Raw genomic sequence first — 6,129 nt, 5'->3', positions numbered from 1 at the left:
GTTCCTTCGCATGCACAAGAATAATCTCAAAATGATGAACCCGGCCAAGTGTGCCTTTGGTGTTTCGGCCGGTAATTTCTTAGTATTTTTGGTGCACCATCGCGGCATTGAAGTCGACGAAAATAAAGCCCGCGCAATCATTAGCACCCCACCTCTGACAACAAAGAAGCAGCTCCAGTCATTACTCGGAAAGATAAATTTCCTCCGTCGCTTCATCACCAATTCGGCCGGTAAGATGAAGGCATTTTCTACGCTCCTTAAACTTAAGGATTTAGACAAATTTAAATGGCGCGAAGAGGATCAAACGACATTTACGCAAATCAAGGTAGCCCTTTCCACACCACCCGTGCTAATTCCACATTGTCGCGGCAAACCCCTTAAATTGTACATTTCGTCAGCCGCTGAATCTATTGGTTGTCTCCTCGCGCAAGATAACAATGTAGGGCGTGAACAAGCTGTCTTTTATCGCAGCCGTAATCTGAATTCGCCGGAGCTCAATTATTCACCCGTCGAAAAACTTTGCTTAGCTTTGTTTTTCGCCGCATCAAAACTTCAGCACTACATGCTCCCATCTGTTACGCAGGTCATCACCCAAATAGATGTGATCCGTTACATGCTCACTCGGCCCATCATCAAAGGCCGAATTGGGAAATGGATGCTCGCCTTATCCGAGTTCAGCCTACAGTATGTACCCCAAAAGGCCGTCAAAGGGCAAGCTCTCTACGATTTCTTGGCCCAACACCCTTCCCTTTATGGTTTTCCAGGGGGGGCGACGTCAACATCGGTTTAATCACAACACGTGATAACCATTGGACTATGCATTTTGATGGTTCCAGTACTTCGACCTCGGCTGGTGTTAGTATTGCCATTCAGTCACCCGACCACTACCGCTGGTATTTTTCTCTCAAGTTAGATTTCAGCTGTACAAATAATCAGGCCGAATATGAAGCCCTAATCATCGGCCTCCACGTTTTACACGATTTACGGGCATCCCGCGTTCTTGTCCTTGGTGATTCCGAACTCGTGATTAACCAACTCAACAGCATGTTTCGGTGCATGAGTTGTACTTTAGCGCCCTATCACATGGTCACCACTTACCTGGCCGAGTCGTTTGAACAGATCACATTTGAACATATTTCGCGTATTCACAACACGGACGCCGACGAACTCGCCCAGATCGCCTCCGGAGCACAACTCACGGGGGGCAAGCTAAGCTGGGTAACACCCACAAGCCTGCGATTGTACCTAGCCTTGGTCAATCGGCAAACTCTCCAGCGCACGCACCTAATACGCACAAGGGTGATGTCGCTTCCATCCCTACTAGAACGAGGAGACCCCGTAGAAGTATGTGCCGTCGAGGTGCAACCCGACGATTGGAGAAAGACGATGCTACGATACCTCAATAACCCCGATGGGAAACACAACCGAAGAACGAAGGTCCTTGCCACCAATTATGTGTCATACCAAAACGAATTATACCAAAAGGGCGAGGACGGGTTACTACTATTGTGCCTCGGACCACACGAGGATGCCCAAGCAATGGCTGAGGTACATGAAGGAATTTGTGGGGCTCACCAATCAGAACGAAAGATGCACTGGTTGCTTCGACGACACGGTTATTTTTGGCCCAGTATTTTAAAGGATTGCATCGAATATGTACGGAGATGCGTACCATGCCAAATTCATAGACCCATGCAGAAAGCCCCGACCGAATTACTCCACTCAGTTACTAAACCATGGCCGTTCAGGAGATAGGCAATGGACGTAATTGGCAAAATCACACCATCATCGGGGGCGGAAAAACACGCGTGGATAATAGTAACAACTAACTATTTCACTAAGTGGGTCGAGGCAAGGTCATATGCTGAATTAACGGCCAAAGAGGTATGCAATTTCGTAGAGGAAAATATTGTGACCAGATTCGGCGTGCCAGAAACGATCATAACCGACAATGGCACCATATTCACGGCCGACAAGTTTAAGGAATACGTGGCAAGCCTGAATATCCGACTTGAGCAATCTACACCGTACTACCCTTAAGCAAACGGGCAGGCTGAGGCAAGCAATAAAGTGTTGATCGGTATTCTTGAAAAAATGGTAAGAGAAAGGCCTAGGCTGTGGCATTTGAAGTTAAACGAAGCATTATGGGCATACCAAACTTCACCCAGGTCGGCCACTGGAACGACTCCTTACGCGTTAACCTATGGACACGACGCCATGTTAACAGTCAAGTTGAGTATAAACTCATTACGAGTAATCGAGCAGAGTGGTTTGTTTAGTGTCGAATATAGTCAAGCTATGCGACAAGAATTAGAAGACTTAGAAGAAAATCAGATCGACGCGAGTAACTTATTAATAACGCAGAAGAAAATTGCCGAGCGAGCGTATAACCAACGCGTCAGACAAAAAACGTTCGGCGAAGGAGAATTAGTTTGGCAAACGGTGTTGCCTGTTGCGATTAAAGACCCCAGGTTTGGCAAATGGTCGCCGAATTGGGAAGGGCCATTCATTGTTCACAAAGTTCTCGACAAGGGGGCATATCATCTAAGAGATCGGACTGGTTTAATTCACAAATTGCCGATTAATGGAAAATTCTTAAAAAAAGTACTATCCAGTCACGTGGGAGATGCAAGAGTAAATACCATTGTATTAATAACAAAAGTTAACAAATACAAAAATAATTTTCTAGGGGGTCGAGGGGAGGAAAGTCTCGAGGGCAGCTTTTAACTCCAGCCACTTCACTTCGCTCAAAATTATCTCAGCTTGCCTCGTCTTCTTGTTGAGCTGCAGTTGCTGGATGTGCCGCACGCCGGCAGCGAAGGCCGTAAGCTGAGCTCTGTTGGCCTCAAAATCCCTCTTGAGCTCTTAAGCAGCAGCAGACCTTTGCCATTGAAGCTCAGCAATTTGACTCTGGAGGTCGGAGATCTGACGATCAAACTCGGTCAGCTGCGCTTTCTTGGCCTTGCTCACCTCCACCTCCGCTCGGCCAACCTCATGCGCGACCTTAGCCGCCTTCAAGTCGTCCTCGATCTGAAGAGCTTGTTCAAAAATGGTGAAGTGTTGCTGAGTCCGCTCCAGAAGGTCAGTGAGGTAGGAGATATTTTATGTGCTCAAGTAACCGCCGCTGGCAAGGTCATTTAAGCACTCCCCAACGGAGTCAAGACCTTTGCATTGGAGAACTTGGGAGGCAGAGAGGGACAAGAGTTCGTGCAGTTTGACGAAGGGTTGGGCCTCGGGCACGATCCCCAATGGTTTGACAAGAGCAGCAGAGGAGCCGGCCTCACCAGTCGTACTCTAAAGAAGAGCGTCGAGCTCTACTTCCCACGAAGGCTGCACATAGAGGAAAATTTGTGAAGGAAAATAAGACGTGGTAATGGAATACATAACAAAGGGATTGTTTTTAAACCTGCCCGGAGGAGACTTCGACCATGCCCTCTGGGTCATTGCTCGAACCCAGAGAACTTAATGGCCGAGCCCAATGCCTTAGACCGCTTCTCAATTCACGCGGCCGATGGAGGTTATCTACATTTGATGGCCACGACAGTGGCCAGGAAATATAGACAACGCTTGTTAGCGCATAAAATTATCGGTGAAATGAACGTTCGGGCACCTGACTTTTAATAGTTCTTTAAGAACATGTGTTATGATAAAATCAACACAAAGGAAATAAGGCTTACAAAGGTCGAGGAGACTTCTTGTGGGGGAATGGGAAGGTCTTCATCTTGCGGATGGAGCGGCGTTTCGACTGTCGCCTCAGGATCGGCCAGGGGCCTCTTTCCACGATCCACCGTAGGGGGATACTGTTGAACGGCTGCCTCGACCACCGGAGGAGGATGAACGGAAGGTAAGTTGGCTGGTCGAGGGCGACGCTCCAGCGGGACCTCGTCACTCTCGTCGCTCTCGACGTCCTAAGAAAACCTTTGTTACGACTAAAAGGCTAAATAAACAAAAGGATGACAGTGGAATTATACCTCTTCCAGAATGACCGTCGATCGCTGGATGGAGGGTGCCTCGACAGGTGCGGCCGTCTTTCCCACGGCAGGCGCTATGACCGGCTCCGAAGCTGGAGATGATACGACGGTCGGATCGACCGTAGTCTCAATCAGAGAAATGGTTGGAGGAAGGGGGTCTGCCGAAGCGGAGGCAGCCGGGACAGAAGGAGAGCCGGCAGGTGCAGTTGTTGAAGGATTATTTTGGAAGATGACATGTTCATTTAAGCAACATCATTAGCATGCAATTAACAAATTAAAGGCGGAATCATGCTAGCATGCACTTAAAAACAAAACATTACCCATGAATGTTCAAAGCCTAGTAAAATGGTGAACCAATAATCAACTCAAAACAAAGTGAGTTGAAATATATACCTTTGTAGATTCCTCTTTGTATTTAAACAAAGGCTAATCACCCAAAGAGAGGGCCTTCATTCCTTGCATCTTAGATCTATGGATTTGGATGGATGAAAAAAGGTTTCTCCAAAGTTCCCAAAATTGAGAACCTCTAATGATTCATCACCAAGGCATAATGAAGAAGAAATGAGTGACCTTGGAGGAGTTTGATTGCTAGATGATCCCTCCAAGGTGGCCGAAATTTTAGAGAGAAAGGAGAGCTTGTGTTCTCATCCTTTCCCCAAAAACAACCCTTAATGAATTTTAGGCTATAAAGTCTTTTATATAGTCCCTTCAAATAAGTGACCTAATGGACCAAAAGCCCTATTCTTCTAACATGGCCGGCCTATAGGGTTTATTGGGCTTTCAAGCCCTTTGTTTATTCAAGTTGTCATACAACTTGAGTTAATGGGCTTGACATTCAAATCTCATTGGGCCTTGCGGCCCAAAACTAACCCGAGGTCTTTAACGAACTTATTCGTTTGATTAATTAACATATTAATTAATCCTAGCCTTAGATAAATAATTAAACCATTTAATTATTCTTACTCATCTCCGTTGTTTCTTCAAACTCTACCTTACTCAGTGAACGATCCATTAGGTTCCTTTTAGCGAGGCAGTGGGCGATTAAAACTCTTTCTAATCGATTGTGAATTGAAACTTACTTTCAATTCTCCCGTTAGTGATAATACACTTTTAGGGCTTCCACAAACCATGGTTGACGCCTAGCAGCATGTCATGGTTACCCAAGCTAATCAGAAGAGGTGGAGAACCTATTCAGTTTTAGGATTATAAATGCAATACGGTCTTTCTCTAATACAATACTCTTGACCACATTGTTTGGTTTGATAGTTTATTCATGTTTACTATCCAATGTGAGTCTTGTGCTTATATGATTACCTTGAATGTGATTTGGAACACATTCCTAAATCTCATTCATACTTTGGCCAAAGATTCTTAATCATATCATAGAGTATTCTCCCTCAAACAGTTTGAAGGTTAGAGATCCCTTGTTGCGCATTCACTTGCCTCCATGGCTAAGTGGCTTAACCCCAACGATGCCGTGGACACCCTCCTGATGGAGTGACTTTGACATAATCAAAGATTAAGGACCTAACCACAAGACAACTGTGATGCCTCAGGTCAAAAGACTAATTTGCATTATCCCAACCATGAGTTCTCATGTGACATGAATATGAGAACTCTTCGTTGATCGTGTTCAGTGAACTCATTCTCTATTGAGCACCTACGTACTTGTCTTGATGTCACACACACCAATGACTCGAGACTAGTCACTCTCCCTGAGAGAAGACATAGCACGTACTGATCTTAACGGACTGTCAATGCCCAATTGACAATCCTATGATCAGGAACGTTTAGGATGTATCAACGAAAGAATGGTCTCATGAATCTAACTTCTTTAGATCGCATTCTTCCAATCACATATTCCTTGGACTTATCGTTTTAGCATATAACATTTATATGAGACGGCTCAAACAATAATCTTTGCCCTTTACATTTAAACTACATTAGTTTAACTTTGTGAAATGTCCGTAAAGTATCATCATATGATTGGTTTTAGGGCACATTTCCAACAATCTCCCACTTGCACTAGAGCCAATCAGCTTGGTTATCAGTGATGATACCTCTTCTGTAATTCATTTCATAAATGGCTGAGTAGTAGGCCTAAACAAGATGGATATCTATATGTTATCCATAGAAGTAACCTTGAGAATAACGACGT

This window comes from Pyrus communis, chromosome 1, assembly GCF_963583255.1.
Source record: "Pyrus communis chromosome 1, drPyrComm1.1, whole genome shotgun sequence".
Lineage (NCBI taxonomy): Eukaryota > Viridiplantae > Streptophyta > Magnoliopsida > Rosales > Rosaceae > Pyrus > Pyrus communis.
The sequence above is the reverse complement of the archived record's forward strand: the minus strand, read 5'-3'. Positions refer to the sequence as shown.